Source organism: Strix aluco, chromosome 9 (genome assembly GCF_031877795.1).
Source record: "Strix aluco isolate bStrAlu1 chromosome 9, bStrAlu1.hap1, whole genome shotgun sequence".
Taxonomy (NCBI): domain Eukaryota; kingdom Metazoa; phylum Chordata; class Aves; order Strigiformes; family Strigidae; genus Strix; species Strix aluco.
This window is the reverse complement of record NC_133939.1, coordinates 1253464-1265039: the sequence shown is the minus strand read 5'-3', so window position 1 is coordinate 1265039 and position 11576 is coordinate 1253464. Positions and strand designations below refer to the sequence as shown.

Genomic DNA, 11576 nt, shown 5'->3' with positions numbered 1-11576 from the left:
AAGTCAGTACTTTCAAACCTCTTCTGCAGTTTGACTCTATCAGGTTTGTTCTGTCCCCCCGATAGTCTATTTTAAGCCAAGATTACAGAAATAGATTACAGCGGACAGAACACTAACCCGTAATCACTTACCGAAGAATCAGGGACATCTAGAGGGCAAGAACTGTCCGTTGAACACAGCTTTCTCTTAGCTCGTGCTGGCTTGAGCTCCTTTCTTTTGGCACTTTCTGGTTCTGCAGGCTTGGGAGAGCTTATTGTTGCCATCAGCTTCTTTGCTACAAGAAAAATTTTATCGTAAATCTTACTGGTTTATGAACCTCAAAATTAATGAATAAAGGTTTAATGAATAAAGGTTTATTAAAACCAGTTTAAAAACGAAACAGATGTAGTCTGAAATTGAAACATAAAAATTCAGAAGTGGTATGTATTTGACTACCGCAGTCTTCTATATCCAGAAACAGTTTTCTATAGCTTCAAATGCAAAAGCTGAAAGGACACATTTTAATAGCACCAAAAAAATCAATTGGGATTCAGATTTCACTGGATGCTAAATACAACAGGAATTGAAAACCAGGCTTAACTTCTTTGTACTGACAGAAGCACAAGGCTGAGACAATTTCCTCTATGTACTTGTATATTTTTATCAGACTAGTACCAGCTCTGTGAAGAGATGAGTGTGTGCATCTTATGAGCTAGAAGGAAAGAAGATATCCCAAACAATACTAAGTTATGCAAAAGAGGGAAAAAACACAGGACACAGTAATAAAGGTTACAAATTAGATCTCATTTACTCAAATTACGTATTTTCAGGGTGAAATTTGGAGTAGTCTGAATTCGGCTTCCATTGATAATGACATGTTGTCCTCATGGAACCACTCTGACAAATGCTGAAAATTTTAAAAATCCCACTATCTTAATTTTAACTGTCCATGTTGAATAGTGACTGACCTTGTTTTAACCAGCCAAATAATAGTGTCTTTTAGAATTTAACACTGGGGATTCCTTGGGCCCTCTGCTAATTTTAATCTTTTTTAAAAAAACCCCAGTAACTCAGAAATCATGTCTTACTGTAGGAAAGAATAAAAATGGAAAGTCCTAGCAGTTAATTTTCCCAAGGCTATCCTTAAACTTAATGAAATCCATTAATTGCTAATTTAGACTCCTAAATGAAAGTTATGGTTTTAAACCTAAGTATGAATTACATCACCATATTTTACCTTCAGTTGTTTTTGCAGCTTTATTAATTCCTCATTTTCATCTCTGTTTTTTTCCATGGCGTTGCTCATCTTTTGCTGCCAGTCACTATTGCTCTGGTTATTCAGCTCTCTGTATTTCTGCTTCCATGCTTCCAGTTCTAGTCAGTACACAAAATGAGGTTATATAACACACAGTTTAAATGTATATTTGACCACATTCACATTCTTCTACTGAAGTTACTTGGATTTATCAGCTATGACCACAAAGGGACAACAGAAGCCTTTAACTGTTAGAAGTTTGTTATGTCCTATATACAATTAATGCCTAAATAACACTCAACAAATCAAAACAGAGATTTAAAGCAGCTATATATATATATACAATACATCCAGAACAATTTTGCCTCCTTGTTCCCTTTGCATGGAGAGATTACCCCGAACTAATCTGTTGGTCTCTTCTAATTTGGCTTCAAGCACTTGACCTTGTTTAATCTGAGTCTGTTCTTGTTCTTCTAATGCCATCCGCAGATCTTCAATTAGTTTTTCCTTTGCACACTGTCCTGATTTGGGCCAGGACAGAGTCAGCTTTCCCTGGGCTAAGAGGGAGCACAGCTGGCGGGTGGTCCCAATGCTCACTGGAGTATTTCCCACCGGCGATGCCATGCCCAGGGGGTACAGCCGGGCCGGGCTCTCTCTGCCGCTGCCGGTTTCGGGTGCAGTCGGGTGCTGCTATGGGGGGGGGGGGGGGGGGGGTGGGGGCGGTTGCCATGCTTGGTAAGACACTGCTGCATTTTACCCATTTTTTTGGACTCACTATTGTTACTGTTGTTTTCTTGTTATATTTAGTAAATTTCTTTCTTTTTATTCAACCTACGAATTTTCCTCTTTTTGTCCCTCCCCTGTTTCACCGGGGAGGGGGGAGGTGAACGGCTGCCACGTGGCGACTGGCTGCCGGCTGAGCTCAAACCTCAACACACACAGATCTGAAAATAAATTTACAGATGAGCCCCCATCCCGGTTCCCACCATTCTCTCCCAAAGTGCCTTCATCACAAGTAATTTCTCCCGTTTCCTGAGATCCAAAGCTCTATTAGAAAGAAGTAGAGTATCTCTACAGAACTTTCCAAATCCAGAATTCTGAAGTGATTCCCATCAACCTGATTTCGGTGAGCATGTCAGTGTTAACGTCAGACTAAGGCTGGTATTGATGAAAAACTAACTATTGTTCAACTGCTGAGTGTTTATCAAACCTGCAGAAACTGTTACTGTGCTAGTTCATGTGTCAGTTGTTAACATGGCCAGCTAAAGCGGCGAATAAACACCAATATCGAGTAAGTTAACACTGATAGAGCAAATCCAGCCTTTCTTTGGGGCTTATGTTTCTTATTCTAAGACTGTTTCTTTGCTTTCAAATATTCCTGCTAATAATGATTCAATAAAAATTAGTTCCTGACTATAACATTTTAATGTCCAGGTTGGAGTTTCTCAGTATTTTAAAATATAAATATGCAAGACTCTCCAAATTAGTTAACATCACAACTCATTATGTTGCCATTCCACACCCAAAAAATGGCACAAGAAGGGCTTTTTCTGACCTTTACACGCTTTCTCATACTGTTTGGAGATTTCTTCCAGTTTCTCATTATTCAGGTGCTCCTAAATATCACACTGAAAGCAAATTAAAGAAAACATGTCAAAAACATGTTGAAAGAAACAAATACACATGCTACATATTAGTAGCTTTTCATTCTGAGCCTCAATAAGTATTAAATAAAGTATTTAAAGACAGTCAAGAATAAATAAGTTTTTCATATATTGAAAGGAGCATTGAAGCTGTCTAAAAAAGTGTTTAGAAGACATTACTCTAACAAAAGAAAAAAGTGTTTCCTGACACATGATCCCATCCACTCCTTGCTACTTCTCATAGGATTATACACTGCATGTTGAGTAGGGAAAAGGTCCTGAAATGTCAGGCTGCTGGGAAGACATTAATACTTTTTTAAAGCTTAACTTTCAAGCCCAAACTCTTGCAATAGTCTTCTGGATTTTAAGTTCTTGTGATATCCCATGAGGTTCTAAGAAATCCCACTGCTTAGTAACTAAATACTAACAATCCACTTTACTAAAAGTTATTCCATTTTTTCATTTATTTTCCCCAAACTTAATAGAAAACATCTCAGATTTTAAAAAGTCTCTAGAAGTTTGTGCTTTCCTTTTCCAATTAATCCATCTTTTCCTCCCAGAGATGAGCATTTTCCAAAAGTCTGAATTCTGAGGCTTTGCAGTCAGCACAAACAACAACATATGGCTACTGTTGTTATGAAGATTACAAAGTCCTCCTCCATAACCAGGTTAGCCGACTTTTGACAAGCCTTTTTCAAGTGTCTCAATAAAATTTACTCCCCCCCTTCAATATCAGCACTAATCCATGTTTTGACCTCCGGGCTTTAGCTCACAGCTCAATGGCAATGGAACTTTAGACTCACTCTCACTCTAAATGGATCGCTGAACGCAGCCTTGTTATGAACCACTTCTAACAGCTGTGGCTTGAGACTTGTGAAAACAGGTTTTACTAACAGAACCCCAAACACACTTGCAGAAGAAACATTTGGCCTGGGGTTACAAACCTCTTTGTGTACTTGCTGAATTTGTTTCGTGGCATCAGAAAGTTTCTCTTTCAAATCTGCATTTTCTTCTTCTTTCCTCTGCAAATCTTTTTTCAAGCTCTGTACAAGGGCAGAGCTCTCAGAAAGATCTTTACGTAGCCTTGTGTTAGAAATGAAGAGACATAAATAACATTAGTGTTACACATCTCAAAGAAACAGCTTTTACACATTAACTCAGGCTCTTTGATGGCCGGTTTTATTCATGAATAGAATCGCAGATCTATCAGCTAAATGACAAGCATTATAATTTTGGATTTCAGCTACTTATTATATGATCCTGAAGTAATAAACCACTCAGATTCGCTCTTGAACAGTGCAATCTTTTAAAATTCTTGTTTTTAAGCACAGTAGAGTAACCATTTCTATCATTAGGTGTCCTTACACAGCAACAAAAGGGACAAGGTTAATATCAATTAAGTATAAACTTGATATTTACATCCCAGACCTTGTAAGGATCAAAATAAATAAAAATCAAAAGAAAGTAGAAAAACCAATAACGTTGTAACAAGTCCTGTTGTTATTAAGTGCTACAAAGTCATTAAGAAGTTTAATGGGTTTATTTTTAAATGGTCATATTTATTTTAAAAAGCTTACAGTAAGTTATCTTGGATTTTTACTTTGCAATTACCTAATAGAAGATATTCTTAAATTCCATAATTAACAATACAAAATAAGGTCTCACAAAAGGAAAACCTTTCAAAGTTTTACAAGCACAGGGTCAGGGATCCCCAGACCTTCATGCTAAATTGTATTTTAGAGTACATGCAGGTACCCACAGATATTGGAACTAAAGAAACCCCAGTCAGAAGGGTTACACAGCACCTTAAAGCCATTTTTACATGATTGCAATTTCCTTACCACATAGCAAATATAATCTCTCAGATACATTTAATTTCTTATTTCCTAAAGATTTAAAAAGTAGAGGGGGCTGGGGAAGTTCTACTCTCCTACACCCATTATTCCTTCAAGTTCTTACAGTATACTGTGTTCACCTAGAATAGCTATTACCAAAACCAGCTGTTTACTGTTTAATTACTAGGCTTTTTTTTCCTTTCTTCTTTTCCTTTTCACCATTCAGTCCTTTCTAAAGAAATCATTGCCTGCTTTTATACGAGTTACAGGATATAACATTAAACTATGCCATTTCCTCCAAGAAGGGTATGTAACAATACTATTAGAAATCCCCAAATAATTCATCCTTTCCTGTTTCCCCCTACAATAGTTCTGCAGGATTTAGATCTATATTTCTGAAAGAATACACAAACAGGTGAGGAAAACAGAGCTAGCAAAATACGCAAATATAGAAATCAAGTAGTGGATTAAAAGTTCTTAAGCAGTTTGGTTAATAAAGTTGACAAACATGCAAATGTGTTATGTCAAAATAAATGGATGTTCACAGAAGGTAGTTCTAACTTGAGTCTGTTCTCAAAGGGTTAGGAATTATCTCATTGTTTACTTACAATTCTAGAGATTGTATTTGATCATCCTTATTTTTCTCTTTTTCTTGAAGAGTGTGTTTCATGTTCTCCAAGCTGTTCATCAACTGCACAACTTCCTCCTTTAGATTTGCTTCCTGATCATTTAATTCTTTCAGTTTTTTGTCTGAATTGGCACATTCCTCTTGCAGAGCTACTGTATTCCTTTCCAGATTCAAAATAATAGATTCTTTTTCTTTAGCTACTTCTTCTAACTTTGCTACGCTGTCATCTTTAGCTCTAAAAGCCTCCAAGAGGCATTCAAGCTCTCTTGTTTCTCCCTCGGAGCCGGTAACTTCCTCTTCAAACGGTGCAATTACTCTGTGATCCTCTGCAGCCTGTTTTCCAAAATCCTGGGTTTTCTTCTGGATGTGCTCTTGTAACTGGTTCATAAGATCTTTTTCATTTGTGGACTGATAATCTTGATTTGCAGTCTCATTTAACTTTATTTTCAGTTGATTATTATAATTCTCAGCATCATCAAGTCCCTTCTTTAAGTCTTCAACTTGTTGAAGTGGTTCTTGAATCTGCTGACTTTTTTGTGAAGAAGCTCTCTCCAGCTCATCTTTCTGAGAGTCTAAGGAATCCTTTAGATTAACTGAATCAATATCCGTAGTGTAAGACTCTAAGTGACATTTATACAACTCATCTACTTTGGACTGCATTGTTTTAATTAGCGGCACTTTATAAATTATATTTTGTTTAGCACCTTCTACTTTGTTATTTAGCTGAATAATCTTTTCTTCTTGTTCCCTATTGATAGTTTTCTGTTTGTCCAATTCAGAAACAATCCCCTGATAGTCAGCTCGACACTGCTGAAGTTCTTCACCTAAGCCAGAAGCCCTTTCTTCTGAAGCAGAGAGCTTGAGATTTAGGTTTTTTATTTGCCCACTGAACTCCTTTTTGTTTTTTTCTCTTCTGCACTGTTCTTCAGGTGCAGCTAGCTGACCTTCCAAGGTTTCAGTTCTTTCCCTCAGTGCTAGTATTTCTGCATAGTTCTCAGTATTATTTGCTTTCACATATTCAGTTCTCTTTTGGTCCAGAGAGTCATCTTCCCAACTCTCCTTCATACCTCCTAAAAAACCAAAAAAAACAACAGTTCAGGATGATTAAAATCAATAGTACAAGTCACTAGCACAGCCAAATAGCAATTACTACATGGAAAATGGTCACCAGCTGAAAGCCACACCCTTATATCACATGGCTTTTCGAAGTCTTGAAGTAAAGCCCCTCAGAACAGTTTAAAATGCAGTTAAGTGCCTCTTAGGCTTATAGACGTGGTTTGCAGCAAGAGGTGTTCAGGAGCCTTAAAGAACATTTTGCCATGGCTCTATTCCAGCCTTCTGCTCTGCACCACTACAGAAAAATCTAGCTAGTTTTACTAATGTGTAGTAATACCTATGAGCTAGATAACGGTCACAGTTATGTCTAGTTTCCACTTTCACTGGTTCAACAATCCTTTTAATACACCCAATCCCCCATTTTACATTCAGAAAAGCAATGGCATTGTACACTTCCCTGAGAATTTTCATTCATACTCAATATGCCCTTACTTTAAAAATTAAGCTAAAAATCCAGCACAAGTGTTTTGCTTAGTGTTTGGGACTTTCTTCTCTTTTTTCAGTTGGTTTCTAAACTAGATACAAGGAGAACTACTTATGCCCACACCTAATGTGTTGCATGTAAGGTTCTCCCAGAAAGATCTACAACATTCCATCATGATCCCAAATTTCCATAAACATTTTATTAGCTTAAGACTGTTTTTTCCCTGAAGTAAAATCATAGGCATTTCACCACCTTCAAAACTGACTCCAGCTGTATTTTACACAAGTGTTTTAGAATCCAGCTGTGTCCATTTAGTAACATGCAGGTATGTTTTAGTATTAAAACCAAGCCTGACTATCACTACAGGATTAGGCCATCACAGCTCTGTACTCCAAAGTGATACTATAGATTTCTGTGAGTACTGCAGCTACAGTAAGGTGGAGTTTGGCAGTCATCTCCCTTTGGGAGCATTAAGCACATGGGTACATGTGTACTGCATGGAAACATCCTCTGAACAGATCCAACAGGTTTATTATAGAGTCACTAACAAAAAGTCGTACTGAAGCATTAGAAATAGTGGTTTCCATCTCAATTCAGGTTTTGTTTTTTGATTATTTTTAGAGGGATCAAATTCTACAGGACACTTTTTTCCTCCTGGTTTTCTGTACCCTTTCTTTTCTGTTCTAATGAGATGTATCAAGTGTTCCTGCTAGGCCAGAGGAAACAGCAGCTTTACTCTGGCTTGTAAAGCCATGCTTCTAAATACTACAAGATTAAGAATTTGGGACTGGGAGATGGTTTTCTCTGAAAGCCCAGTTGTGTGGTCTCAAGAAAACATATCAGACAAAATACTACAAACTCCTCACACTGGACATGAATTTTACATACTTCACTAAAAGGGAGAGGTGCCGAGATGTCTTAAGACATATTTTGCTCTCTAAGGTGCCAAGATACAAAAAGTAGCAGAGTTTTGCCCAACAGCTCTAGTGAGAAGGGTATGGTCATTCATAAGAGGATTTAGAGGTGATCGAGATGCTTTGTGCTGACAACCACAATCATGTAGCAAAGCAGGATAAATACTAGTGCAAGAAGATACGTGATATTCTGTGCAGAAGCTTCTTACGTAGGAAGTACTAAGAAAGGAAAAAAACCCATCCCAAAACATGGGAGGCAAGTCCTAGAGAAGAGTACAAAAACCTGAATCTCAAGACAAGATAACCTATCTTCTCATGAAATAAGCTTTGGTCACAGGCCACCAGCATGTCTGAATTCTACAACAAAGCCATCACAATGTACCTGTGCTCATTTTCCTATTGTACCAAGTATGTTTAACAAGAATGGTTAAATGTAAGTATATATAAGTTTCATCATTACGGAGCATCTAACAACTCAGTTTTTAAATTAGATGCCTTATATTATCAACAGCCACAAATCAAACATATTTAACATGACTGAAGAGCCTGCTCTTCCCAATAAAAAGAAAATCTCAGTGCTGTCATTGATTGGCACTGCTAACTAATTTCTTGTTTGAGAAGAGCTATCACTTCTCTATTTTTTGCTGCTTGAAACAAGTTTCAGTCATGAGATAAGAAACCTATTACTATATAGTATATCGAAGAGTCTACATCAGCTTCAGTTCTCACCCCCTTCCTGTAACATTTATATAGGTGGCACTACCAAATGGTCATGCTGGGATCCAGTATTCATCCAACCAAAAAAGGTAGAGATAAATCAGAAATGCACCTGGTACAGACAGAAGCTTTTCTTAAGACAGACTTCAAATGACACGTATTTGAACAAGCTAGAGACATCAGAAGTGCCCTACTGGATGACACACCATCAGTTGACCTTGACCTAGCCTAATATTTTGCCTCCTTTTGCTGCTGTTGGCAGGCCCAGCCACTTCCCACAAACCTTTTCTGACATAAGACACCTGGGAATGTTGGAGGAACATGAGACAATCAATCCCTGCCTGACCCTTTCAGTATCTGTGTATGACCCTGTTGGCTGTTAGCTTGTCTAACCACTCCTGGGATCTGAGAAGTATCCGCCTCTCTCACCTTCTAGGGCAACAAATACTAGAAGTTCACTACCCATGGCATGAAGTGCTGTGTTCCATAAACTTAAACTGATCTTCTAGATTGAGCATTCCCTTGGTCTTTCACTGCAGTGATGCATGACAGTCCAGCATTCAGTTTATTCACCATCTGTATCCTCAGTTTTCTGTGATCATGTGAACTTGACAAGTCTCCTTTTAACATATTTTATCCCTCTTTATGGAGATAGATATTTTCTGATCCCCATTTTTAACCTTATTCTCTTTTTCTATCCTATCCTCACCCAAACAATTGCCTGGAAGATCTTCTTACTTGCACCTGTTCTGCAGGAAGAAGGCAAGAAAGTGAGGGATACAAAGGGAAGATCTTTCATTCTCCTTTGGCATATGCTTCCCATAGTCCTATGAGAGACTGGAGCCCAGCTCTGTCCTGAAGTCAAGTAAGAGACAGGCAGATCTTACAAATACCATTTTGTACAAGTCAGTCCCATATAGCTCAATCTCACCAATTAATAGACTTTAATGAAATGGATAACATAAGTAGTGGTGCCCTTTTAAGTTTCACCCTTATGCTTGAAGGTCTTCAACTGTAGCTGGTTTATTCCCCTCATTCTAAAAAGACTGGTAAGCTCACAGATAAAGCAAGGGAAGCAAACGTGGAAGTGCAAACGTGAGAGCTGCACAAAATATGTATCTGTGGACTTAAAATAATTTTACTTCCATTCAAGTGAAAAGCTTTTCTCCTTTGCCAGCACTGTCACCTTGCCCAAAGCTGGTGTGTTCACAGCAGCACACAGCACGAAACCCCAAGTTTCACAGTCCATGCTGTAGGACTGAACAATCAGTAACTCACTGACACCTTTGACGCTTGTGTAGGCAATTTTAAAAAACTTGAGCAGGGGATGTTTCTTTCCCAGAAGTCCACCAACAGCAAGTTTAGTCCAAAAACAACTGTTAAGAAATTGATTAAGAACTACAGCTGAGTCTGCAAGTACATTAACAGATGAGAAAAAGCAGCAGAAAGGAGAGTCTAAAAACTAACTTTTATTTTAAGCATTTAGGAGTGAGCAGTATAGGACCTTCTGCAAAAGATGATATTTACATACCAATTATTCTGATTTACAGTTTAACAGAGTAGATTTTCTCCTCACAACATAATGTTTACACTTCACAATTTTTCGCTTCTGTTCTGGAATAGTTATCAAGTTTTTTTGGAAGGCCCCCTCTTGAGTGACAGTAGAAATTTTACCTTTCTCTGCAGGTGGCTCTTTTTCCACAATAGGCTTACTTTCAGATCAATGTTTTCTTCCCACTTCCAATACAGTCTCCTCACAATCCTTGAATTGGCTGCTTTCAATCACTTCGTTAAGAGTTCTTTTCTGTGAATTTTTTTTTCATGGTAGTTACAGTGTTGTCCTGTGTTAAAATAAGATCAATTACTTTGAAGTTTTACCAAGTGAGCACTTAAAACCCTTAGTAATCTTTTAGATGCAAACATTTTTACAAATCTATCTGGGTAACCTGTATAAGGGGTTGTCAGAAGAACAAGTCAGTTACAGCTCAGTTACTCAAGCAAAAAGCAGGTACACCTTCAGACAGTAATAAGCACAATGTTTTGCACTGTACAGAAAGTAGAGCAAGAGACCAGGAAACTACAAAATGCAAAACGAGTTTACCACCTGAAGTGTCCAGTGTCGAAAGAGTTGAGGAAATTCATGATTTGCCCAAAGGGCCAATGGTCAGCTCTACAAGTTCACCACTTTCTTGTCATAGTTGGTAGAGCTGGGAGTTTTAACTGCCTTCAGCAAAGCCACAGATCATTTTTATCATGACAGATCTGATGCAATTTGAAAGCCTGGTCAGTTCTGTCATATGTACTTTATATTTGTATATTTGACTAAGAATGAAGTTTCTTTACTCACAAGATGACACAAGTGGCAAGCCATGCTAGTTGCCAAGGACCAATCACTCATCTAAGTAACTAATTAAAAAAAAAATAATCTGTAGAACAGACTTGAAGTTTGTGGTCACGTTTTAAGTTTCATGCCACAGAGACTCGTCAAAACACTGGACAGAGCTGGAGCCTTTCTTTTGGCTGGAGCAGTGACAGGAAGCAGTCATCACAACTGCCATCACCCTGAGCATTCCTGCTACTGAAAAGCTCAGGTGCTCAGAGGCAGAGAGGGAACAGAAGATTAAGTATGGTCAAAGACTTAAGTTCACAGTGGAAGAGAAAAAGGGATCAGATGCTGCCTAAGTTTAATTTAAAATGTTCTCAGAACTACGTTTCAGGTTACTGGGCATCAGGCTCAAAAAACCACCTAACTGCATGTTTAGATTTTTTTCTAACCTGTATCCATGTAGCCCAGCCAGTCTTCTGGCATTCAGCAGCCAGCAGCAGATTAGCCAGCTGCAAGTTTTACTGATCCCATCAAAAGCAGAGATACCCTGGCCATCCACTCTTAGTTCAAACTCTGCTCAATACATTCATATTACTGCTCTGCCTTAAAAAGTTTGTGTGCATGGTGGTAGTAGGTGGAACACACTGGTTTTTGTTGCCAATTTACACAATCACTGTCCTTCTCACATTAACTTCTAACTTCAATTAAATTTGACCTTTTGCTGCAGCAAAACCTCCTT

At 38.1% G+C, this 11576-nt stretch overlaps 1 pseudogene; it reads right to left on the bottom strand.

Annotated features, from left to right (window-relative positions):
- Positions 1 to 262: 262 nt before the first annotated feature.
- The window catches only part of LOC141927319 (kinesin-like protein KIF20B), a 173313-nt pseudogene continuing 161999 nt past the window's right edge, over positions 263 to 11576 (bottom strand).